The sequence below is a fragment of the Anser anser genome (assembly GCF_964211835.1).
Source record: "Anser anser genome assembly, chromosome: 6".
NCBI lineage: Eukaryota > Metazoa > Chordata > Aves > Anseriformes > Anatidae > Anser > Anser anser.
In genome coordinates this window covers 3615538-3642074 of record NC_139726.1, presented here as the reverse complement: position 1 = coordinate 3642074, position 26537 = coordinate 3615538, and the positions used below count along the sequence as shown (strand labels likewise).

Here is a 26537-nt window from a genome sequence, read left to right as displayed (position 1 = left end):
ATCAGGCCCCCTTGCTTTGTGCCTCAATGGAAGAGTGTCAAAGGTTTGTGCCCATGGAGGTACATGGAGAGGGAGAGGACAGTGTTGCTTCCAGAAGGGCAAAGTCTTGGATAACTGGCCTTTTTGACAAAGATTCAGCTTGGGTGGTCCAGATAAGAAAAAAATGATCCCTGGTATTTAAATATGATTAGGCTTGAAAACATAATATCTCCAGAATTCAATCTTTTATTTTTCCAAATTTGATTGATTGTACATGTTGGTACTCACAAAGATTTATTTCTATGTTATTTTCTGGTTTTGCTGGACTTTATGATCCTAAATCATTTAAGTGTTTTTAAAAACATCCATCCATGTACATGTTTTTAGCCTTCTCCTCTGCACCATGCTATTGGCATGGACAATATGACATCTGGAAAAAGGGAGTACTGTGGTCTTTCTCTGCCTTGTGGAAGACTATGTCCCACCTACTTCAGAAACAGAAATCAATCAGTCAAACCCCCAAACGACAAGAACAACAACAAACAAACAAACAAACAAAGCAAAACCCAGTAAGCTGAAACTGCAAGACTGGTGTCTCAGGCTGAACTTCCCACCATAACTTGTCCTGTTCTTTGCTGGGATTAGATCCACTGCAGAAAGCTGAATATTTTAAAGATTTGTCTTACAGAAATCAACTTCTTAAATTTTGAGTCAAGCATGGCCAAATGGGATCAGAAATTGCACCACCATAGAGGATTGTTCATACTTGCCGGCACTTTCAATGTAATATAAACTACTAGTGTTTTTCCTTTTTTCCACACACTATCTTGGCTTTTCCTTGGCTTCTGCCATTTTTCACAGATCCAGGTATCATTTTTCTAATGCTGGGTTCGAGGTCCACCTTCCTTAACCTGTCCAGAGTCCTATATTATTTTGGGTTCTGCTCTACGTCTTCTGCATCAGAGAATTCACCTAACTTAAGCTTTAGCTTATCTTACTGCTTTCTTGGTTACTGCCAATGGCGTGTACTGATGAGTTTTTTCATGACCTCATTGCTGGGACCCCATCAGCTCCTGAGCAAAGGTCACTGACTCCCCAAAAGCTGGCAGCCCTATGTCAGTTACAAGCTCTTAGACAATTTCACCTTTTTCATCTATCCACTTAAAATGTATATTCACTGTGTTTTCTTTTTTTATTTCTTTGTTTGTTTTTTTATGTCTGTTCCTTGTTTGCCCTCTTCACCTGGTAAACCCACCTTGTCTACAGTTAATGGGAACTACTTGAGACAGCCAGTGTATCAGAATCAGTAGCGAGTAGAGTGCAGTGTTTAACTTTTGACTCTGCCACTGAGTCTTTAATTATTATTATCATTTTTTTTCCATCTTACTTTACTTTTTCACCACCATTTGCTCAGAAGTCCCAGTCAAGGGCTCAGACAAAGTCCCTAACTTCAGATCCATGAAACATGAGCTCTTCTGTGCAACCCAATGACTGTTTTTTCTTGTTGACTCTGGTGAGGTACAATTCTCCTTCCAAGGAGAAGCTTGGCAATTGATAGCCTCCTTGGAGCTGCACAAACCATCAAAAAGACAGGAAAACATATTTATTCCTTCTCTGGTTCCCACTTGCATGGGTGTGGTCTTCACCCAGGTACACTTCACAGGGTGATTCCTGGTTTTCTTCAGCAGAAAAAGTGCTAAAGTTTTAGACTATATTTTAAGAATGAAGTGAGGAAATGCAGGCTTATTTGATGCTTATTCAAGAAATGTTTTATGCATATTTATTTTCCTTTCAAAGAATGCAAAACGGTATCTAGTGAATTTATAGATTTATTTTTTTTAAAATGTAGTGCCCTTCTGTGTCTTTACCATCCCTCCAAGGGCTAGCCTTGCTCTATATTTGTCTGAGCAGTGATTTTATCTTGTAACCTCCTCATTGTCTTGTCTCTCTGGAAGTATAACAGCCATTCTTTCATTAAAGGTTATTTTTCCACAAACGATCTCTACCACTGCTCTTTTCCCACATATCTGTCTGAAGATTTTGGATTTTGGGCAGGACAGTGACTATGCTGGTGGCAAGTCCACATTTTGCATTAGAAGCTTTTGTTTTTTATGGACTTTGACTGCTCTGTCAAAGTTTACCATGCAATTCCCTCCATCAGATATCAAATTCACTATAGATTGTGAATTAATAGTCTTATCTGATGAGAAGGTTGAAGAGCTTTGTGCTATTCATAAGCCAAAGGAGAAGTCATATATTCAGATGCAAATTGCCTCAAACTATCAGGCTGTTTTCCCTCTAATATGTCCGTAATTTGTAAGACATAGGTAGAACATTTTATTCAATTAACATTATTAATCACTATTCATTATTTTTGTAATTATTTGGGAAACAAAATTCAGGTTTAAAGCTGTATATGCAGCAAATCATTCCTGCGGGCAGGTCAGGAGAAGATTTCCCACCATGTTGAAGTAGTATGTGCACTTCAGTCCATCCCAGAGCATTAGGACCTTGTCCTTAGAGCCATGCCCTATATTCTCACACACGTATGATCATTCCATAAAAGAAACAGCTATAAGGCCCTGAGATGATTATGAACTCTATATAGAGGTAGAGTCCAGTTGCTAGGGAAAAAGTGGCAGTCTATCTGTAGTAACCCTTCTTTTGTGTTGACATTCACATTTTCTGAGGACATTTTCAGTCCATCGCTCTGCCATTAATTCCAGCACAGCTTGAGACAACACCAAGGGGCAGAGGGGTTGCTTGAGTTTAAGGACTCTGATATGCTTTGTTTCTGAATCAATATGAGGATCTGAAAGGTGGTGGGCTGGAAACAAAACAAAACAAAACAAACAAACACACCAAAAACCATAGGCATTGAAGACCTGCATAAAGTTCTGCAAAAACAAACGTAGAAATAAAATTGCAATACATCTAGCCATTAACGTAGATGACAATTTGAGTCAGCATTTCATTCCTAAAGTAAGTTAGTGAGTTCTCATTATTGGCTGAATTGGTATTTCTTAATGAATGGAGAAGCATTGGTAAAGTCCATAAAAATGTAAAATGTCTGAAAAGCAGAAACCAAGTACTTTAGTGTTTAATGTTCCTGTTACATAGTAAGACGAAAGAGCAACTTTTCCAACCACAGTATGGCAAAGCATTTGCTATAAATTGTATGTGAGACGCTAACTTGGTCAAACATTATCATCCTTATAAACTTTATTATAATTTTTAAAGGCAGATGTTACAGTAAGATGAAGTACAATGTGTTTTATCCATGGGTAGTGGGTCACATAAACAGCTATTTGCATGCATTTGCCAACTGATAGGATTTGGTAGAGATTTGTGATAAAGGCAAATATATTAGCATGCCCATGAATCAATATTGTTTAAATAGTGTACCAGAAGGTTCACTGTCAATCACTAGTTTCTGAAAGTTGTTCATCCCAACTGTTAGGTGAATACTGAATATATTCACAGAAGTTTGGGATCTGTTCATGAATAATTCATTAAAAAAAAAAAAAAAGCAACTGATCAATTTGCAATTAATAATGATTCAGCTTCTCCCACACAAAACAACACTAATATGGGGCTTACCCCTCTGCTGAATAAGCTCCTTAAAGACAACAGAAGCAGACTCTGGTCCTATCTCTGCAGTGAATATTTAATTTTTCTTCTTTTCTAAGCAGTGGTCTTAGATTTTTTCCCTTTTTCCTCTGGCTGTCTGCAGCACAATGAACTTCTACCCTGACAACTTTCTGACTAACATTTCTTCTTGAAATAAACGGAAACTAAACCAGTTAATTTTACTATTCTCTTTTGCTCAGGTGCTAACTTCACTCTTTCACACCCAGTTTTTCTAAAGTAAATTTCATAAAGCCACTTTAAATCAGTAATACCACATAGTAACCCTATTGTGAAAGAGAAAACAGTGAGTTGCAAGAACTTGTCTATTCTGCTTGTTTAATCACCTTTGAAGGTAAAGGACTAGAGAAATAAAATCAAACTAAGTGGGAAATTCAGGATGTAGAGAACAACCTGCTAAACTGGAGGTCTGATTTTAGCCAGGGTAACAGGAGAGAAAGAGATGCCAACCTTGTTAGCAACATTATCACTTTCTGTCACATTTCTGGATTCCCAAACACAAATACACATCTCTTTTCCTCTTCAAAAGATGAATTCAGAAATTGACTGGGTTGAGCTGAACACCTAGCTGCCCCCAAGATCAATAGCATGGATCATAGTATCATAGAACATCCTAAGTTAGAAGGCACCCACAAGGATCATTGAGTCCAATGCCTGGTTCCACACAGGACCACACAAAATCAGACCACATGTCTGAGAGTATTGTCCAAATGCTTCTTGCACTCTGGCAGGCTGGGTGCCATGACCACTACTTCGTGGAGCTTGAAATATTTCCCTGAAATATCGTCACCTGGGTAGAATAATACACTTTGTACTGAAATATGTTCTGGACTGATTCCATTCATCATACTGAGTATAATTTGGCATTTTCAGTGCTTTTCACCCTCTGCAAATGAGGGTTTCCAAATCACTAAATAGAGCTGAATTTTACTATATAAGGAAGATATCTCAATTGCCTTTTTGTATTGCAATATCCCGATTATCCCACCCATTATCATAGCAGCTGGCCATCTACTGCCACAACAGGTCGTTCTCCAGGGTGATGTTTACTCAAACTACAGTAGAAATCATTAAGAAACTGAAACTAAACCTTTACAAGTGAGGAACAATGCAAAGTTTCAGTAATGAAGTACACTAGCACAGGATCTCTTAATTCATCTGGAGCCAGAAGTCTGTATCGTGTTTTTCTGCATGCCTATTTTTCATCAAACAACATACAATCTTTACTTGACTATACCGTATATCTTCTCTGCCTAGTGGGAACCCTAATTTGCTTTAAATTGCCAAAGTGCTCATTACGGAATGCTTAGTAGCTAGAGTTTGTACATAATATTTGGAAATCAGCCTTAATTTTTCTGCCTGAGATGAACACTTGGATTTCAGAGTAAACATAATCAGAGATTTACACAAACTCAGTGAACCCTGTTTATTATATTTGCCTGGAATAGCTACAAAAGAGGTCAGAGGTCCAATGTCTTCCTGCAGAGACAGATCATGTTCTAGCTGGTACTGAGGAGGAAAAAAACAGTAGGTGATGCTTTAATGAATGGCTTATCATGTGGAACACACCATGTGATAATAGCAGTGCTGGTAAGGAAAGAAGGAAGTAAAAAAAAAAAAAAAAAAGAAAAAAGCATAAAGGCTTTTGCTAGGTTTACATTGCTTAAAAGCTTACATTTCAACAGTAGCAGATGAAGAGGGTTTATTAAGAATATGTAGTAAAATCTGCAGCAAGTTGAAAGGAGCTTTGAACTTTTTGTTTAAACGTTATTTTGGAATTGCCTGTGTGATGGCATTGCCCTAACTAAATAGAAACACATACCAGAATATTTTGATTTTGTGTGTCATTTTTAGTTATAATTTTTACTAAAGTGACCTTGATCTAAGAACTCTTTTCACAAATAAATAAATAAATAAATAGGCTCACAGACAGATTATTCCATACACTAAGGGGATAGTCCATAAAATAAGTTACAATTTGTTTTTTGTTTACAAAAAGCTGTCAATTAGGAGCTGTAAAAATTTTTTTTTTTTTTTTGACTAAAAATTATGGGGATAGATTTCTCCAATTTTTCCAAATAAAACATTTCTCTTATATGGCACAGGCCAGATCCACATCTTTCAACTAGACTGTATAGAGTACTTATTTCTGAATTACTCTTTCTTCTTGTTTTTTTTTTTAAGAAAGAAGAAACAGGTTCAACACTGAACAAGAACATGTTTATCTCCAGTTGTGTCTCTCTATCAATTATTACTATTTTTTTCTGTTTTGTTTTGCTTTGCTTTTTAAGCAGAAGTCACAAAATCTTCTTTCCACCTTTTACACAGAAAACAATGCCTTAATAAATAGCTTGCTGGCATGAAAAATGTCAAGATACAATGACTCTCATTATTGATACTTTTTAAAGTATGGCCCTGGGATCTCACAGTAAAGACATTGGACATCCAATCCCCTTGAAAGCCCAAGCCTCTAGTAAGATATTCCAAAATATTAAAATGGGGTAAATTTCTACCCAGCTTTGAAAGAGGGGAAATTACATGACCAAGTGGATATTGGTTTGTAGTTATTAGAGGAAAAAAAACAAAGTGTGCCAAATTTAGCATTCAGTTTGTGAGGTTAACCAGAACACTGAAATCTAAATTTCCCATGGCCACCTGAACCCTGCCCGCTTGGGCTCAGAGTGAAGTGTCAGTCCTTGTGATCTCACTTTGCAGGATCAGGAGTAATAAGAACTAAACATCTGAGCTAATAGAGTAATTAATTCTCATTTACATGGGATAATTCTTGTGCAGTTAAAACCTCTGGCTGAAGTCTGAACAGTGTGGAAAGAGATCTCCGTAGTGAGCAGGAAGAGATCAGGACTGGTAGCATCAGATGCATTGCCATATATTCCCAGTTCTATAGGCATTGTATATTGGTCACGTCTTCCTGGGCTCATGTTAACAGGCAACAGCAAATCCTCTCCCTGAGGGTGTAAAGGCTGATGAGGACATCCTCTCCTTCCCTGCTCTTTGCAAACTGCTGGGAAGAGCCATAATCTGCCCCCAAACACTTCTTGTTAAAATGGCCCTTGAGTGTGATAAGCACAACACCCATGCTGCTCATCACTTGCCCTGTCCCTGCTGTGGCTAGGAGCCTACAGAAACGACTCATTATGACTTAACCCCTGGTTGCTCACAAAAAGGTGCATTTCTGGTCTTGATCTAGCCCCAGGAAAGCAAACCAAACCCTCATGGCACGCCGAGGAGCAGGCAAAACCTGAGCCAGAGGCACTGTTTGGTACTGGGTTCATACATGCTTGTCATGTTTGTAAAGTCAGATAAAGCACATAACTGAAAGGTAAATCCACAGCACCATTTAAGCTGGGGTTTGATCTGAAATACTCTGCAGCTTTGATTTCTGAGACTTTCATCTCATGCTCAGCACTAAGTTCTACATGAAAGTCTCATGTTCTGTATTGTTTTAGAAAGTTGCCAGGATAAATTATGGTAGCAGCAGGCACCAGTTCCTCCAGAAGCCATTCCCCTCCAGTGGCCACTCACAGTGTGCAACACATTATCACAGGGTGATAATGACAACCTTCTCTGAGAAGCCTTTCCCACCCTGAAGCCTAGACATCTTTGGGGGTCATGAGTGGAAAGCAAAGGTTTCAGGCTCCATGTTTATACGTGGTATAACTTCACTGAAAAACACAAAAACGAGGAATGCATCCGGCCTTTTCTCTCAGCAGTAGACACTAATACAAGTTACACAGCCATCAAACTTCTATTATAGTCACACGTATGAGAAGTTAACCTTATTAATGACTATAATTAAGACAAGTATTTAGAATTCTAGTCTCCTCTCGATATCTATAGGGCAACAAAAAATCACATTTGGATATCACAGATCAATTAAGAACTCCTGCAAAGTAGTGTTCAGGCTGCACAGGCTGTGTGAGGCATGCACACTCCAGCTGCAGGAAGCAGGCATCCCAGGTCATCATTTGCCCCTGGCATATCCTAGAACTGCATACAATCCATGCAGCAGGAGCAGCAGAGTAGCAATATTCATCCCACTCTGGACTCCAGGTCTCAGGAAGACCATCCAGGAGTTTGACTCTGAACTATCAAGAGTACAAATAATATTTTCAAGTTATATAGATTGCATATATTTGTATATGCATATATATATGTTACATATGTGTGTATATATACGTATATATAAAAGGATGGAAAAAAGGAACTATGTCTTTTTCTATCCAAATCCTCATACTATATATATGTCCATATGCATGCCTATAATATAACAAACCAACATCTTGCAAAGAGTCTAAGTATTCCTGAATGGCAATGCAGACTATATGAAATTTCTTCATGGCCTAAATCAGTGACACTACGCAGTTTCTCTGCTGTCTTCTGAACCTCAGCACCCACACCACACTGCCCCCACCTAGCTTCAAGGAGTAGGCTTAGCCCGCAGTGATTTGTGCATCTCGGGTGTAAAACCAACCACAACCAAACCGGAGTCACCGAGTCCCAGCCAGCCATCTCAAGGTCCCATTTGCTCTTTCACAGCATTTCTTAAGAGGGGGTCCTATGCTCTGGCATTAGAGGTGGAATACTATCTTGCTTGTATCTGTCCCCAGTCCCGCTACGGTCAACATGCTCCAAGCCTGCCTTCCTAAGCAAAGCACTTTTCTCTCTGGCCCATTGGCACCCAATTTATCTTTTGTTGTCTTATATTCCATGCTGGGAGCTTTGGGACAGGGACTGACTTGACTGTGTGCCTAGGGCAGAAAGGTCCTGGTTCCCAAGTAGGTTTCTGACAGCATGTTTGTATAGACAATAATTGCAACTGCAACCATATATCATAAAACTGCTCAGTGATGGGCTTCTGCTGTGTCTCAGCCAAGTTTTATTTTTATTTTTATTTTTCCCAGAAACTCGAAGCAATATAGAGGAATGACAGTGCTGAAAACCAAAAACTTTAGTGTTGGTAACACCACCCATAACCCTATACAACATTTCAGTGAGTTTCCTGTGATATATCATGGGCTTTTTTTTTTTTTTCTTTTTTTTTTTTTTCAGCAAATGAACAAGGGCCTGGCCACAATAAATAAATAAAATTCCTCCTGTTATTTACAATGGATGCTTCTAATTTGCTTATTACTTTGCTTATCTATTCATTGAGATAATTATCTGACACCTGCCAACAGCAGATTGTTCTGACAGATTTTTATTGGCTGAGATCAATTTGTTACTTACCATCTGTCCAGCTAAAGGTGGTTTACAGGTCAACAAGCTGGTGAGCTTCGGAAAATCTTAAAATGATCTTGAGCAGTATCCTTCCTGAACTAATTTCATTTTAATCTCCCATAAAGCACATGAAAGGATGGACTTGAAAATTAGTTTTCAAGCAGAGTGTACCAGAAAGAAAAGAAAATAATTTTTCTTTGGTGTGATCTTGTATAGTCTATTTCATATGAGGTTTCAATAAAATAAAATAAAATAAAATCAACAGTTGAATTGACTAACTGAAAAGTTGCCATATAACACTACAGAACTCTGAAGAATGCAGAGAAAAAGGATATCGTCCATAGTCTAACCACCCCACTTTATGAATGTGGAATATGTTTCTCCTGGCATGGAAAAATTTTAAACCATAAATTCCCCAGCCCTTATTTCTCATTGTGGTCCTGCTTCCTTGCTGATGGGTAAGGATGGTTCTCCTCCCACCTCTCACGAGATGTTTCACACTGTGACTCCTGATGCTATGCCACAGATTCGATGTTATGTCGGCGAGCTGGGCTGCCATCCCCAGAGTCCCGTATCACCTTTCTTTTCCCCATGCAGAATTTCCAGCACAGTTCTGCAAATCCACATTTGGCTGCAATATGGGTCTCTGCCAGCCACTTCTCTGATCGATGTATCTGTGGTATTTGTGCTTAATTTGCTGAATATCTGGGAGTGCTGGAAGGCCTTTAGTATCTGCTGGAAAATTATAGGCCAATAGATTGCTATTCTATATGAACTGCCAATGCTCCAACAACTGTGCTCAGTGTTCTTATGAGTCTTTCTCTGGATATTCAGCTTCAAATTTTCTTTTTATTTCTGTACTGAAATAGTTTTTGATGGAGACTGAAGGGAATTGTTTAAATTGTTCATAAAAAAAAAGAGCATTTAGATTTGACTTCTGAGATAAAAAGGTAAATTAATAACCACCTATCATTCATTTAACAATTTTTAGAATTACAAGAACCATTTTGATGGTTTCAAACCATTTCAAACCACTTTCCAAAAATGGAGGGAGAGCTGACAGCTATTTCTTCAGGTTGCACAAAAGAAACCATGCTAACTTGACTTCTCAGTGCTCCAGAAGTGAAAGAAAGCATTTAAAGATAGTGCTGAATTACACAGAAGACTTCTTTTTCTTGAAAAAACTCATCATAGTTGTGCCAGGAGACCTTCCGAATGACTATGGATCATTTAGAGATAGTGGCACTGAAGGTCCCCAGGACAGTGTTTTGTGTCAGTACATCCTTCTCTGGCACCTTTCTGATTGTTGTGCAAATGCTCCAGAGGTCCTGTTATGCAGCGATCGCTGCTCAGAGGGTAACGGGTCTATTGTGATAATGTGGTTGAAGGAAAATATCCAGCCAAGGATTCGAGCACAGACAGAAATCCTGAAAACTAAACTCCTGATGACATCTTTTGTTGAGAAGAGAGTGACTGTAGATGCTGTAAACAACAGTCAGTTTTTTATGTTGAATATTGCGGCCATTTTAAATTAAACATAAAATTGTCTCCAGAGTACAGTTCTGTAAGTCAGAGAAAAATGGTTCTGCATTTTGGTGCATGATTTAACCTGAAGAATATGTATGTTTATAAATATATATTATGCATGTGATTTTTTTTTCTTCCTAAAATTTTCAAATCATATGGGGTGTCAGGCTGACATATTATGTGTTACAGTTGTAAGCTAGAAATAAACTGAAAACAGGTTTTAATGAAAAGATATGAAATGGAGGACTAAACTACTGCCTACATAGGTGGTTTTAGAAGGTGTAAATTTAAAACACCTTTCCAAAACTTGTTAAATTATTTCTAAATTAATATACCTTTGTCCTTCTTCAAATAATCGTAAAGTCATCAGGGGGAATCTTCTTGAGTGGGTCCTCCGAAAGTCAAGAACTTTTCCAGAATTTATAAAAGCATGGTGAGTGTTACTCATTATCAGTCTGAAGAATTGATTCCAGTGGAAATCCAATATGTTCTCTCAAAAATGTCTAGTGTATCTGCTTCTCAGCTGAGGTCTTAGAAAAAGTCTTGATGACACCCTGTACTGAGATGGATTACAACAGGAAATGAAATGGTCTAAAACCAATATTTTAAAATTGGTGCCTATAATTTGACATCTGAATGTGTATTTGGAGTCGGTGACAGCTGTGTGTTCCTAGCACCTGTGAAAACCAGGCTACCTTACTTATTAAGGATTTAGAGTCAAGACCTGCTATTGATTTTTGCGAGGCTAGGATTTCAGTCTACATGACAAGGGCTGGCCATTCAGGCTTGATCATTTTTGGCCCAAAGAACTAAGTTCAAAAGTCTTCCCAGAATCTTTTCTGTTCATTTATCATAACCTATTCCAGCTCTAGCATACCAACTTAATTTCATTTCAGTTTCCAGTTTGATATGCACCGCGGGGATCTCTTTCCCAGGCAAAAGGCAATATGAGGTGAGAAGAAGAGCATGCTGCCAGCACAGGTATAGGCCTGCATAATGGAGCTGTGACACTCTGAAAGAGGTTTTTCATTTTAACAACTTTTCGAGTGGGGAGTGAAAGACATAATGCAGATGGCATAATTGAAGTGGGAGAATGAAACATTAAGCATGCACAGAAGGGATTAGAGAGGAACTTTTGGGGTTATTTAATTTTGGCTCAGTTGTTATCTAACAGTTTTGTCAGAAAAAAAAAATAATAAAAAAATTAAAGCTCTTTGTAAGTCCAGAAAACCTAAGGAAGATTATTACCTGCCTAGGAGTATGTAAAACCTTGTAAAACTATCAGACTTGAGAGAATTTATTCTTTATTATGTGATATCATGTTCTACAAAATATCTTTCCTTGCACAGCTCTCACAGGTCCCCTTTCTTCATTTTTATAGACTTGTCAATTCTGGGAATGATCTAATCATGATGAGGATTTAAGGTATGTATATGTTTTGTACTGAATGCTAATAATTCATGAGGTCTTGGTTTCAAAGATCTTCTCTGTGAAGTTCTGCAGTTCAAAAAGGAATGCCTTAACATAAAAAGGATGCTAAGCCTCATATTTAACACCTAATGAAATCATTAAAGAGAGATCAGGCATGATTGCAAATGTTAATTTATCAGATTTCACACATGCCACAAGTATGGTGAACAAAGAAAAGGAACTTTAAACACCTTTGAGGTCTCATTAATTGAGGTAGAAAATAAAATGGTGAGGAGATTTCAAAGGCTGGCCATGCTCCTTCAAGACAAACTGTGCAGAGGGACCAATTCTGTATGCACCTTGCGCAAGGAAAGTCCTTCTGAAATCATGGGGAGTGTTGCCAGCAAACAGACTGCAGGATCGAGTCAAAAATTGAGGCACTCTGAGCATTTCTGGGTAAGAAGCCCTGTTGTGTGTTAATGACACAACCACGAGCACACCTGCTCCCAGGGAGAGCACCATGCCTGTGGTGTCGGTTACCTACAGAAACTCCAGGAAGAATACATATGAGGATAAGAAATAGTCACTCTTTATTCTTGTCAGTAGGTTTTGCCTTTGACTCCGCTGATCAATATCAGCCGTGCATTGGTTACTATGGGAATGAGGCTTTCCTGCACTCAATAAACCCCAAGTTCCTTTTTTTACAAAGGTGAGCAAAATACTTTTAAAAGAAGGTTTTATCTGCTTTATGCCTTGAGGGACTCTGCAGCCATCACTTTAAAGGTACTTGGACACTTTGAAATGCAGAATATTATGATGTAGCTTTGGGCAAGTAAAGACTTAAAACCATTTGTTTACCCCAGAAATCAATGTCACATTCGTGTAGAAATCTATACTGTCTGTGTGCCTAGCGTATGTGTGTCAATGTACTCATGTGTGTGCGCACATATGTGACTATTTGTGCATGTGTGTTTGTATTTACATGCGTTCTAAATTAGCAGATACGTGGAGATATAAACCTTAATATGGATTACATTTAAAGCTTGAATACAAGATATACTGAGATAAAAAATATCTAATACCTTGGACTGGTCACCTCAGCTGAACTAATTAATCCACCTTACAATGACCTGGGCATTTCTGGTTATAATACTGGGATAAGAAATAACCTAGTTTCCATTTTTATTTATGATAATACATTGTCTGATTATAAAATATTTAGCAATGCATTAAAACACATTTCTTGTGGCATATAGTGCCAAGCATATGTGAAATAATATGTATGGTGTTTCTTGAGTAGAGTTAATTTAAAAAACAGCTATGATGGACAAGATCTTGGACTGCTGCAATGTCAGATCAGTAATGTAACCTCTTCACAGACTTTCCAGGTGAAGCAGGAGAGTGGCAGCAAACTGCCACGTAAAATGCTGCCAACTACAGCCAATCTGTCAGATGTCTATTCTTGGGATCTATTGCTAATTGGCTTGAAGGATGTTAAGAGTGAGTGAATTATTCTTTTTTTTTTTTTTACCCTTTTTGTTCATTTATGTTTCTCACATTTTTACTCTTTTGCTAGAAATAAAAACAACAAAGAGTAATTGTGATGTTTTTCTCTACCTGGAAGTAACAATAAATGACTGGAAGTTACAATAGAAACTATTTGGGTATCTTCCAGAACACTTTATGGACCAAAGAAGTTTACAACAGAGACTCGAGGCTTGTCGGTATATCTTTCCTTCCCCATACACAGCTGAATAACAGTCTAAAGGGACAAGAACCTGCTGTCTTTCTTAAGTTCTTGTTAAGAGAAGAGAAGGTTAAATACACATTTAAAGGCCTTATCATCAAAAATCTGTACAGGCTCTGTCAAGTTTTATATGGCATCTCACGGCAGCCAGGGCTAAAACTCTCAGTGAAGGTGTACATTGGAAGAACCTTCTGACAACTGGTAAACAACAGAGAGGCAATTTTAGAGGTGTTGTAACAGCTACAATATTTGGCAACCCCTGAAAATTGTGTCTAAACTTAATCTGTTGATTTAAAATCTGGCAATTAAATGAAAAACACACAAACTCATGCTGTCTGGAAGAAGAGAAGAAAACACATCTTCACTTTTGTCTGAAGTTTTGAGACATAATATAAGAATTTTGTGTCACATCTCGATACTGTTAAAAATTTGTTAGTTCAAGATTATGAATTCTTTAAGACTTAAAAGAATATTTTCATGAGGTAAAAATAACAACAACAACAGAAACTAGAGATGTTTTACAGAAGTTCAGAACTGAAGTTGTAGAAGAGTTTATATGAAACCAACTTGGAGAGGAAGCTCACTTTTGTTTCACAGTTTGCCAAACTAATGGGACCAGAGAGAGTGCTTAATCAAAGTCAATATTGTCCTGCTGACTCTCAAGAAACAATCTAAAAGTGCTTTGGGGGCTCTTTCTATGTTCATTATCCTTTCCCGTGTCACTTGGTGTCTCTAATGATAGACAAAGAAGCACTTAAAATGTCTCTATTCAATTCTCTTCACTACTGAAATCTCAAATTAAATACTTATCAAGAAAAAAAAAAATCATATTTAGAACGAGATCGTGACACAAGGATCTTCCGAAAAACAGCCTAGGATAATTCAGCAGCCCCACTGGATCTTGCATTTAGAGCAGTCTGAAGTGTTCAAGTGACTCAGCAACTCAGTGGTGGGTAATTTACAGCTCACTCCTCATTGTAAACTGAACTGTTGGCTTACAAACTAAAGTGCTTCTGCATCAACCTTTGCTGAATGCAAATGCAGTGTGTCAAGCTCAAGCAGCAGATGTCAAAGCTAGGACGTTTAAAACTAAGGACATAATGTTGAAATACTTCTCTTCTGGACAATTAAAGGTAACTATGTTTAACTGTTTAGAATTATCCAAATTTAAGACCTTACTCCAGGAAGGTATAGTCAACAGGCAACTTAGTTTGGAGGGTAGAAAATGAACAATATACAGTGAAAAGCAGTATGATTTTCTAAGCATTAAAATTTCAGATTAAAACAAATCTCACTTCTTTACAGATCAGAAATACATATTCCAGGGAGAAAAAGAGGAGAGGAGAGGAGAGGAGAGGAGAGGAGAGGACAATGAAGAATCAATGAAGAACCAATGAGCACAAAGCCCAAATCGCTTATGTCAACAGCAACAAAAAAGCAGCGCTTTTTTTTCCTTTGCTAATCCTATCAGACCTGATTTTAAGGGACTCACTCAAGAAGTGAAATACTTCTTGAGAATGACACTAGGTAATAGAATCTTGTTTCACATCTAAAACACTAAAGAGTTACTCTGAAAGAATGTACAGATTTTGCCTCTTTACCAGTCTTAAACTAACAAAAAATCTCTTATTAAAAAGAGGTGGATGAACCAGTGTTTGTAATAAGTGCCAAAGATTAAGCTTTATTTCTGCAAGGAAAAATAAAATGTATATTTTATCCAAAGAATTTAAAGCTGGTTGATATCGTACAGAGGTCAACAGGAATTTTACCAATCTAAGAGCTTACGGATTTGAACCTAATGCATTATCTCATGCTAATACAATATAGTTTGGTTTTAAAGCAAAATGTCTATGTAATTACTTTTAATTTGATTATAAATTTTCCATCTTGAAGTAAAACACTAAACCTTAGTTGCAGTAGAAAGACATGCAGCATAAAAAACTGGCCACATACGTACTTAATATAGTGGGCATAAAAATACTAATTAAGATAAAACATTATACCACAGTACCTACAATAAACACAAATTAATAAACCAATCAGAAATGTGAGCACCTTCAGGAAAATTGTAGCATGCATCATATAATCTCATGGAGATAAGTAAGGAATGTCTAATGTGAATTTTTTTTAATGGACCAGATAATTTGGGGCATAACTGGGAAAAGTCTCCATAAAGACTGTAGCCTGTAAAGATGCGTATGTAATTTGGAAGAAATGGTATTCTCCTGTACAGGGAGTGCATGGGCTCAGCAACTTTGGGGCTCCAAGCCCTTACAGAAATGGATGCAAAAGGATCTGTTTTGTTGGCAACAGCTGGCAATACTCCAAATGATAATATGAAAGAAAATTTCATATCCTTCTCTAGAGAGACAGTAGGAAGCAATAAATATTTTTTTAAAATTAGCTAAAGTAGTTTTTCTCCATCTAAAAATGTCATAGCATTGAAATACACCACCTCAATGATCGCTCTGTGCTTAGTAAGCACTGTTCAGACAGAATAAGCTGCCTCACACAAATAGTTTTTGTTGGGCACAAAAAGCACTTTCACAGGAAAGTTAGGTGTCTTTCACACAACAGTGACCAACCAAGGCTTTGCAAGTTATCATCCATTAGAAACTACTGGAACAAATGCTCACTTGGATATTCTGGCTTAAACCATCAAGAGAGTCTGAAGTAGCTGATGCGGTAAAGCAAATGTCCAAAATTGATTTATGTTTGTTTTACCATGTTTATATGTTATAAATGAATACTGACTTTATCTATAAATGCTGGAATTCAGCTGTTTCCAGTTTTAATTCCTATCAGGATACGCTTAAAATAACTTCAAAGTAAATTACTTACGTGTAGAGGAGCTTACAGAAATTCAGAACTTATACTACCTGAAAAAAAAAAAAAAAAAACTCAGTTTTTTTTCATCTCCTAGTTTGATAGCAGAGTTTATTGTTGTTCCCTCCCTAAGATGTCTTTAAAAAGAATTATTTAACTGAAAACCCTTGCAAGATGGAAAGAAGGCATGGTGTAGAAGCTGACAAATGGAGGCTGCCCCTCTTCCAAGCAGTTAAAATCTTGAAGATGTGAAAAAGATAAACACAAAACCAAATGGAAGGCCAAAGGACATTCTCTAAGACTACAGTCATTTGTTCATGAGACTTTCAGTCACTCATCCATCCCAGCAGTTTAAAAGGTCAAACAGGTATAGTGACAATTGGACTGTTTGTGAGATCTCTCATGAAAGTGAACATATGGGACATATGGGTCTTTGTTAGTTCAGCTCCCTGCCTTCAGGTGTTATTCTGACAGGTACAATGTGATTAGAGAATACAAAGGTCCTTATTTTCATGCTGTTTCTGTTTGCATTCTCACTGAATATGGTACCAAGAAAAAGGAAAACAATGTTTTTAAATGGTACATAATTAAACTGTGGAGTCACTAGGATATAGTAGAAGCCAAAAGTTTTATAGCTTCACAGAACAACTTGGAAAACTCATAGAACTGTCCACAAGAAGCTACAAAAAGTAAGTATACAGATAGACCCTCCAGCTCAGAGTTGAGTGGGAACATCCCAGGATACCTTGACCTAAGTCAGACCTTTCCTGTAAGCACCTACCAGTTGCCACAGGTAGAGAGAGGACACAGGGCTATATGGCATGTCCTGGTCTTACTTCTGTAAGGAATGATTAATGATTGATTTTCATCCAGTTTTGACAGTATGAACCGCTTCTGAAAGATCCTAACCTCTTTTATTCCCTTTTTTGTTTAAATTGTTTTGTCAATTTTCCTAAGCAGAGGGAAACTAGTTGTTAGCATTTTCCTCTCCACTTAAATTCACTCTTTGGTTAAAACACATTTATACTAATATGTTTCATAAAAATAGGTCAACAGGGGAGATCACACTAAATCCCAGCTGAGGGAAAAGTAGAGGGTAAATGCAACCCTGACAGACATCAAAGAAAACAACCAGGAATTCAAACTCAAATCACAAATCCATAGAAAAAAAATCATTGATTTCACTACACAGAGAATTAATTGTTCTTCGTTTCTGGTGTGGTCCAAGCTTCCTTTTAATCAAATAAAATCTCCCTTTGCGTTCAATGAGAGATATCCCAACATAAAAGGGATGGTACATCTGGTTTTCTGGATGTAAGCAACACTTACATGAAGGGAACTGTTTGCCATGGTTTTTTTTTTGAAATTACTGTGTCATAATTTCTTAACTTTCACTTTAATTTTCATCTTTCAAAAGAAAATTTTTGTTCAATAATTAAAATATAAAACAAAGAATGTGTCATCTAGGTGTGGATGTCTAGACCTTAAATCAGAATAATGGTAAATGTGCACAAGGTCCAAAAATAAAAGTGAGGTCCAAAAGTGAGTAAATTAAATTAAATTAATAAGAGTATAACTCTGTGGACAATATACAAGGTTGTCTGTGGACAATATAAAAATATACAAGGTATTTAACCTTCTGCTTCAAAATTTCGGGGGTTTGGGCACAGTCACAGGTCATCTACAACCACAGAGCGAGAAAGAACAGTAATGTAGTCTAAGTGTTGGAATGTAGGACCTCTTGTCTTTGACTGATGCCTGGAGACTGGGAAAACCTTTATCTCTGTGTAACCCCTTGTAATATTTGCCAGCTGAGCAAATGATAGAAAACCTGCAAATAAGTTTGTAGAGTTGGATGTCTGAAAGAATAAACTGGTAGTTGTACTCTAAAGCCATGCAGGGATTGTATTTTTCTGAGTGTCTAATACCTACAGATCTACAGATCCCTGTGCACATGTTGTTCTGTATATTGCTGGAAACAACTGAGGTGATAAATATCAAAGTATATTGAGCCACTTTAAAAATCAGTCTCCAGTCTGGAATCACACCAAGGCTGGAGAATCTATATCCACAAGAAGTCATATGAGTGATAGAAGATACAATATTTTGGATTCTTATCTGAATCCATGGGTCTTTGATCTTTTCAGGTAGCTTTCAGGATAGAAATTTCAAGCTGAATGGTTCTTGGATACTAAGACATTTAAATGAATATACGAAGAAGAAAAGAATAAATGTGGTCGACTGAAGAATGTAGCAAGAATGTGGAGAGCTTTTTTTTTTCCTAGTATAACAAAAAATGAGAAAATAAATTGTCTTCTTTTCTAAAGAAAATGCAAGCATTTTCTAAAGAAACTCTTGCAAGCAGTCAGATTTGCTCAGAGCCCTTCTGGCCAAGATACTGGTAATAAAGACAAATCCTGAAAAAGAAGAGGAAGAAAAGGTGGACACTAAAATGCCTGATAGAAGTTATTAGTGTTTTTTTTTTTCTTTTTTCTTTTTTTTTTTTTTTCTTTATGCTTCTCAAAGGAATTAACTTAAACACAGCCCCATTGCAGCTGTATAAGTAGCCAGTGGCTGGAAGTTCACTCAGCCCATTAAAAAACATGATATTATGAGAAAAAATAATCACTGTTGGCAGCCCTGGAGCGGTGGGCAGGCATATTTTGGCTCTTAACACTCTACTGCACATCATCCAGATGCCATGTACGTGGCAATGAGACGTTGGCCATGGTGAGCCCGTGGCATGTTCCCTGTCGAGTGTCCTGCAAAAATGGTGAGCAGCTCTTATTTAGCTCAGGCTGGCAAACAGGACCCTTCGCACCACTCTGTGCCCACTCAGTTTAAAAATGATTCATCTTTATGTTTTTTCCAAGGTTTCCATGGTGAACATGTGCACATGTAACAGTGTTTTGTTGTTGTTGTTTTTGTTTTTTCAAATAATGACTTGGATCTTCCAACTAAGAACCCTTCTTGATCTGCAAATTTCCATTAAGGAGTATTTTTTTTTAGATTTTTAATGAAAAATAAAAAAAGAGAGAGAGAGATTGACATAAAATTGAGTGCTGGTCATCTGTTCTTGGTGGGGTTATTTTTACAGTGACTCAGTAGAGTACTGGGTGAAATGGCTCATCAGCGTTCCAGCGGTTCTGTGACCATGTGGACTTGGATGTATTTGGTGTTTGTAGGTGCTAGCGTTTGTTTGCAAAAGGAATAATAATAAAATAATAGTTTTCCCCAATATGACGTCCAAAGAACACTAATGAGTGTCACGAAGACCTTCAGGCTTTCTTTCCATGTGTATTTGCTTGAAAAGATAAAGTTTATCCAGAATTAGAAGTAATCCAAAAGACAGTTTCACTGGGAAAGTTTCTGTAATGTTGTTTACTTAGGAGACGTGAGGACATATTAAAAGATCTCATTTAGGCTTGCATGGTTATCACACACACAAAGCTCAGCACTGACGAGTTTGCTTTTCATCCATGGCCCTGAAGAGCTCTCAGCTGCTGCGTCCAGATATTTTCAGGGATCTGGTCTCTTTTCGTTCTTTCCACAACACACCGAGCTATCAGACATCAGACATTAGATTTTAATCTTGCTAAAACTGAACTGATAGTTTCTAGAGAAGTTATTATATGAATAGTACTCAGAGGAATCCAGCTCAATCCCCACTGCTAGAAAAGTAAACCTTCCCATTGAACCAAAGGGCCTTAGGGCAGATCATAGAAATTTTTAAGTAATTGTAGTTAATAAACACTACCTTGTTGTCTGCTCCACAGCAATACGAAGCTTCAGCTGTCAAAGGTAGCTCCCACCACCCACTCATGGGGTGCTCCATGGGCTACCCTGAAATGTACATATTTTCAGCACAAACCACAAGCTGGAGGCAGCTCCATTTTTGTGATGTTGAAGCAAATTGGGACGTGGGGATTGCTCGCATACCAATGTTTTGTCGCTTTCCTGGGCTCAAGCAGCTAGAGTAGTTGAACATATCATTCTTTCCCTTGTCTGAGAAACATTTACTGCTTGTCACAAAAGGTTTAGGGAAGGCATACTGTGTAATAGCTCAGATGACTGAAAACAAATTTAAATATAAGAAATGCACTGGCTTATTTTTTGCATGTTGTAAATACTCTTAGAAACGGCATGGGGCCTTATTAAGTTTGAACCTCAGGTCTTTCAACTTCCTCAAGAAAAGAGAACAAATGGTAAAAGCATGAGGAAATAAGTAACCTCTGTGATTTCCCACTTCAGTTCAAGCCCAGATATTTTTGTCAGTTGTTAATTACAGTCATATTTCTTTAACACCTTTAAAAAAGAAACAGCAAGCAAAAGATTTCAAAGAGAGAGGTTGCACCAGCTCAGAAAAGTTCTGATTTCTCCAAACACTCGGTAACCCACTGGGCAAGGAAGATCTGTGCTTCCTGCAGACCCTATTGCCAGTTCTTCACAACTGAAACTTTTGATTATTTTCCAAACTCTTATTGAAATCAACTGGGCTAGTCAGTTTAAAAAGAGACCCCTGTGCTGCTCTGTAACCCTTTAGTCTTTTGTTAGGTTTTGTTTTTTACATGCTTTTATTGCTAGATACCAAAATGCTCTACCAAAATGCTAGCAGAAAACCTAGAATACGACATTAAAGGGGCAACTATTATTAATATTATTATTTTTATCAACCATTCTAGCACAATTAGTTGACATTGCAACAGTTTCTTTCCATATTTGGAAGAGGAAATAAATACAAATTCTACAATACTAAAATCTAAAATGTGTCTCATTAACATGTGCCTGAAAATAAATAAATAAATAAATAAATAAACAAAAGCTTAGCCCCAGTGTCAACACTTTATAGCCTATAGGTTTCAACACAATCACACGATTACAGCTGAAAAAACAATGAGAGGATGGATTATGATGATCCTATACCCAGAAAAATCTCAGTCCCACAACTGAATCTCTAAGATACCAAATTATTTGCCATTCGTTTTGCCAAACACATTTAAAACCTTCACTGGTTCAGTATGCTTGGGAGACTTAGGGTGGACATGTTTGTTGCTGTACACCCTGAGGTTCTGCTAGAGGATAGGGTTTGCAGAACCCTTGCAGAATTGATGGGGAACAAATGTTATCATTTAAATATTGAGTAGAGAAATATGTTCTCCTCGATCCAGTTGCATAATACTGATGACTTTAAACTCCCAAAGTTTTCTTTTTTTCCTGATGAAGGACAGTGAGCAAAGGAGCATGTGAGACGGACAAATACAGAGAGTTAGGTCTGGGAACATATTCAGTTGTGAATAACCAACTGATAAGATGAATCACTGCTATGCACAGGTGCCTAACATTTGCTGTGTGGGAGCACAGGGTGATGACTAGGTTGTTCATCATGCCACTGTGTCTTAATGCAGAAAACTTTCCTGGCTTTACATCGAGACTGTGGTATCCCCTATTTTTCCCAGTGTGCCATCTCATATTGGAAACTATCAGTTACCCAATAAATGAGTAAGCAAAACCAACAGCCTATGAGCAATAATGTGTCCCTAAGGACGATCAGCAAATCCCAACAACCCTCATCAGAAAAATAATTATTGTGTTTCTGGGGAGCACTTAAGGGTCACGTGCAGATAGCTCTTGGTCTGGTTTGTAAGAAGCCAGTGCCCAGGGAGCCTGGGGATTCTCAAACACAACTCTGGCTGGTGGGGAGGCCCATAGCAGCGGGCTGTGCTGTTGCATACTGGCATACCACCACAGTTACAGTGGAGGAGGGTTAAGGCATGGCCATGAGTGCCTAAAACAGCTCCTGAGAGCTAGAAAGGTCGCACCTCCCACTGTTGCCATCAGAGTGTGGCAGCCACTGCTGCCTCCACATCACCTGAACCCTTTCCAAGTTCCTGGCCATGGATTGCGGTTGTAAAATGCTCCAAAAACCTATTGCAAGGGGCACATTTCACCTTGGAGAAGCAGAGCTGGCCAGCCGAGCTTGCAAGTATGCAGCCGGCTGCTTGGTACGGAGCTGCCACCGTGCCACTGGCTCCAGGGCTGCACCTCCAGCTCTGCCTCTCCGCTCGTCTGCCCAGCCTTGGAGACAGAGCTCTCTTAGTTCAAAGACAGGTAGAGGTCTCAGTCCTTTAAAAATAAATAAAAGTCATGTATGTCACTTGTGGTAATAGGTGAAATCTATTGATGGGATAATTATTTATAGTTTGGAGATTTGGGGGCCAAACTCTGCTCTCAGTTACACTGTTTGGGCTTGGGAATAAATAAGCTGAAGTCAGTGTGAGTCAGAGCTGAATTTGTCTCTAAATATTTTAACTGTAGCATGAGTTTGCTGTCTACATGACTGAATCGCCTTAAGAAATTCAGTGCCTCCTCTTTGCCTTTGCCAGTGGGGTCGCAGTGATGCTTGGGTTTATTTAAGGCAAGCAGCATTCATGCCTCACCTCCTGCATCTGCGCATTATGCCCCTCACCTTTCCTGTCATGATGGGTGCTTTGTATGTAGGAGCATTTAACTCCTTAACAATTAGTGCCTCGATTCAAGTCCCATGTTTTATTTGTCTGGATTTCCCAATCTCTTGAGGACTGATTATAAATGTTCTCCAACAGCACCACGTCATTTACTGGGGAGTCTACGAGCAAGGCAGGGCAACTTCATCAAACGCTATAACTGTGATTAGAGACAGCCTAATAGCAACAAATATATTTTGTTGCCCTTCACAAAGACCTTTCCCCCAGCTGCTTATATATACGCGTTTATCTCTGGTTTTGCACTGTCAGGAAACAGGTGCTTTTCTATTAATAGATATGATGCAGCAAGGCAAGAAGAAGGTGCAGCAGTATATGAAAACAGGTGGTCTACAGTTGAACAGTTTATAAACAATAACTAATCACTCAAGACCTGTAGCAGTTTCTAATGAGGACTATAATTACAAGCCAGGTGGCTGTAGTTAGAGGAATACATTGTTTTTAAACAGGTTACTTCACTCAACAGCAGTTTTACGGGAGGCAGGATTGTCTACAACATATGTTCTCTCTGCTTCTCGTTTTCTTTTTTTTTTTTCTCCCTCTCCCTGCATGTGTACGTAAGGATGCCTAACGCCTTCCAGTATAAAGCCCTGTTTTCTGTCACTTACGATTTTGCAAACTTGTAATTGCTCTGGCTGAATCCTGAGCGCTTATGTCAGGGCTAATTTTTGGAAGAATTCAGTATAAACAATTTAACCATTTTTTTCAGATTGGTAGTAGGGAAAATAAGCTATTTTTAGCACATTAGGACATTACAGCACAGTGTTGTTAGTGTGTCAGGTACACAACATGGTCAGAAAGAAGCTCAAAAGTAATGAAGGTCTACATGCCCAAAGCCTGTTGTCTTTATTCAGCCATTTTAATTGGTCTAATAAAAGATAGCTCCTTCTCCTATAAATATTCCCCTATTCTAAAAAATTGCTTTACTTTTTGAAAAGCGCTGGTGCCCCACCGCATTGACTCTAGATGTTGGGTCCTACAAGGACAATGTCTGCAATGCCAAAGACTTGCACTCTTTTACCGTTCCCTTGAAAATTCACCAACATGGCCAAGCCATAGGCCTCCGAACATGCTCGGAATTTGCAATTAGATTCACAAAAGATTTCACAAGCAGGGGGCATGGTTCACTCCTCTTAGTGCGGGGGGAACTGGGCTATCAGAACCACTGCGCTGCCAAGGAAGGGACAGGAAGCTGGGAAATATTCAGGAGATATTAGTGGTATGGTGAAGGGACTGGGGAGCTGGAAACAAAATGAGAAAGGCCAAGAAGCCACAGGTGGGCAGGAGCAAAGCTCTTCTGTGGCTCTAAATTTTCCAGTTCTGCTCAAGACCCATGGTTGGTTCAGTATGGTACCATGTGATGCAGCATCTGAAATATTCTTATCCCTGTTTATCGTGTAAAAAATACAGGAAAACCTGAAAATAAGACTACCTCAAGGTTACATCAAGGCTGAAAATTAATTCACTTACATCATTCCAATGTCAAGGTTGCTCAAGAAGCTTGATTTGAAATGACTGGCTGAACTTAAGCACCTTTTTAAGAGATTTGCTGGATCAGTGGATATGTGTTATGATAGGCAAATAATTACAAGATCACATACTAATTGCCACAGATCTTTTTGGACAGTGCAGGTAAAACAGATTCTATGTTTAGAGGGTCTGCTTCATTTGTTGCAGAATTCGGAAGGTCTGCAATCAATGTGATGGGGAACCACGAGAGGAACAAACGTTTGTTACCATTTAGGAGGTTGAATGGCACTCCGGAAAACTGGGTCCTGCCTGTGCAGAGGTTGTAAGTGAAGGCCAGCAAGTCCCTTAAGTCCGTTTCTACAAGAAAGCAGTGTGTATCCTTGTCCCTATATAGAGGTGATGATTTCCCCTCATTTTGACCATTTCGAGATCTGTAAATCTCCCAGCTACACTGAAAATGTCTTGATTTGGGCACTCAGTTTAATCTTAATCTTTCTATACTTCAGCATTTCTGGTCGGTAAAACAAGAGAAGTAATGTTTAGTCACAAGGATATTGCACAGTAGATTTGTAACTTTGTGGGAAAAACAGTGACAAACTTAATTTTATATCCAATAAAGAGTTTGGATAGTGCCATATATTGAAGAATTATTATGAAAGGAAGCACATGAGAGGACCACTTTATTCTCAGTATACTCAGCTTACAGTCTATTCAAGCATATTTTCATCTAATATCAATATGCAGTTGCTACAATTAGTGGTAGTCTCTACAGATATACAGAGGGACAGGTAATGATTATATGATGGCAACTTTACTATAAACATTTTTAGACTGAAGCTATGCTTATAATGATGGATATTTTACATATATATATATATATAACAGACTATTTCTAATTCTTAGCCTTTTCCACATCCTTTCCTAGAGTCATAACTCCTTTATTTTGTGTTTTGAGAAATTCAGTTTTCGTTTAGGCTAGCTATGAGAAGGAGGACACAAATATGGCATTTAATAATTCAGGTTGACGCTGGAAGACATGGCTTCAATTTATAGGGCTGCTTTCAGGACTACAGTGAACCTGCCTATAGCTGCTTGAGTTCAGGTTTTCTGAGAGCTTTTCAACTTTTTTTTCTGATTGTACATAAAGGTCAACGACCAGTTTAAATACTGTATCTTGCTTATAACTTTATTTTAGCTCTTATTTTAACATCTCCTTTGTACTCAGAGCTACTACTTTACAATTTCCTTAGGATGATGGCATCATTTATTGGAAAATGCCATAGTCTCATAAAGGACTTATTGTAGTTTTGTTTTGTTTTCTTTTCTTTTGTTTTGTTTTGTTTTTCCAAAATCTTAGTTCCAGGAGTCTTATGTGTGGATGTCTCTAAAACATAAGTTGATATCTTTGTATCTCAAGCCTTTAATCACCCCAAAGTGCCTTTTTTCCACTTCGCTTACCCCAAGGCTGTAACGAGAGGCATATATTAATCTTATTTACATGTCCTTGCAAAGCATAGCTGTCAGCATACATATTTATTTGTCATCTGGGGTCTGATGTCTGAAAAAAATATATTATTTTTCCCATGGGGTTAAGGTCTCCCAGCATGTTGGTAAGGGCAGCAGGTAAGGGTGCAGCCTGCACGTGACAGCAGAGAGGGCCCCAGGGGCATCCACAAGCCCCTCATGAGAGATGGCCCACAACAATGTGGAGAAAAGAAGATCCAGATCTGCTCCTGGCAGTGTTATCTGAATGAGAGGAAAGAGAGACCTCTCTGAGTCTACATAACCCTCAAAGGGCAACCAGACTGCCTTTAGTGATGGGAATTTCAGATCACAAGAAGTATGAAAGAATTATAATTCTCTGGCTAATTATTAGCTACAATGAAGCTTAATAGCTGCTTTAAAAGTTCTGGGTTTATATGGATTTATTTTCATTTCTTTACCTTTCTGTCTTTGTAAAGCTGTATGAAACTGTATCTGAATATTGATTTGGATGTGATAAAATGTTTTTTATTTACCTTTGTTTTGGTCTTTCTTCACTAAAGAATTCCTTACTGGTAACCAGCCAACTTCCTTGTGGGTCCCTTCCAAATAAGAATATTCTATGATTCTAAGTTCAGGTAGAATAGTAGGGATGGAAAAAAATATATATATATATATATACATATACA

General features: G+C 38.1%; 1 protein-coding gene and 1 long non-coding RNA gene across 5 annotated transcripts in view; one reads left to right on the top strand and one right to left on the bottom strand.

The window, feature by feature from the left end:
- The window catches only part of LOC310901250 (uncharacterized protein), a 721588-nt gene that overhangs the window by 27994 nt on the left and 667057 nt on the right, over positions 1-26537 (bottom strand). The gene's annotated exons all lie outside the window — the stretch shown is intronic.
- LOC310901628 lies at positions 10391-15990 on the top strand. Of its 2 annotated transcripts, XR_014585961.1 has the most exons (5): positions 10391-11344; positions 11774-11817; positions 12409-12511; positions 13182-13302; positions 14855-15990. It is a non-coding gene; the product is annotated as an uncharacterized lncRNA (long non-coding RNA). The 2 variants fall into 2 exon arrangements; XR_014585962.1 differs by having other exon boundaries at positions 13182-15990.